At 34.9% G+C, this 933-nt stretch overlaps 1 non-coding gene across 1 annotated transcript; it reads right to left on the minus strand.

Moving 5' to 3' along the window:
* Window positions 1-366: 366 nt before the first annotated feature.
* On the minus strand, window positions 367-485 carry LOC134813647 (5S ribosomal RNA). Its single transcript, XR_010160045.1, has one exon. It is a non-coding gene; the product is annotated as a 5S ribosomal RNA (ribosomal RNA).
* Window positions 486-933: the final 448 nt, after the last annotated feature.

Below are 933 nucleotides of genomic sequence, written 5' to 3' on the forward strand. Positions count from 1 at the left end.
CTAGGATACCTTGTAGTACTATTCAAGTTAACTTCAGGATATCTTGTAGTACTTTTCAAGGTAACTCCAGGATACCTTGCAGTACTCTTCAAGTTAACTTAAGAATACATTCTAGTTAATTTTAAGCAGAATGTTTAAGATAGATCTTAGAAACAAAAAAGCCCTTTCAGACAAAACTTAGTAGCTATACTATTCTAAGCAATGTTATTCTGACATTTGGAAATATTTCCTTCCGTTTGAACATAGACTATATATTCTTATATTGCTTAGGATAAAATGATATTCTTAATAATCACTGCAATTCTATAAAAGCCAATGTACACAATTCTTCTGTTCAGTAAAGCAATTCTTCGAAAATATAACAAAAGGATACGGCACCGGGAATTCCCAGGCGGTCACCCATCCAAGTACTAACCCGGCCTGCAGTTGCTTAACTTCCCAGATCGAACGAGATGGGGTGTATTCAACCGAGTATGGCCGTATCCAGTGATGTTGAATTTTGCTTCTCTATATCTTCTCACACAAACTCTTACACATTACACTCACACCAACCCTGTATGTGGTTCATCGATTAGTTATTATAAGAACAAGTTGTTAGAATACATTAAATTCCTTTGACAGATAACAATACAATATTTTCCTTATCTTCTAATTAAACTTCGTGATAAGTAAACTGTTAACTTCATGCCAACTCTATATTATACTTCACACTGCACACGGTAGTCGGTACACACTACATAGTTAATGGTTGCCTTGTTGTGGAATGTTATTAAAGTATTAATCACCATCAAAAATGTGACTGCTCTGATGAAATTACTCCAATAACCGAAATCACTTATATTCACTGATATTGTTGTGTGTCTGTTCATATAACATATAAGTAGCTAGATCAGCTCGGTGCGCTGATCTCAGCGCGATCAAAAAAGCAAATTG

Source organism: Bolinopsis microptera, chromosome 3 (genome assembly GCF_026151205.1).
Source record: "Bolinopsis microptera isolate Bmic1 chromosome 3, MBARI_Bmic_1.0, whole genome shotgun sequence".
NCBI lineage: Eukaryota > Metazoa > Ctenophora > Tentaculata > Lobata > Bolinopsidae > Bolinopsis > Bolinopsis microptera.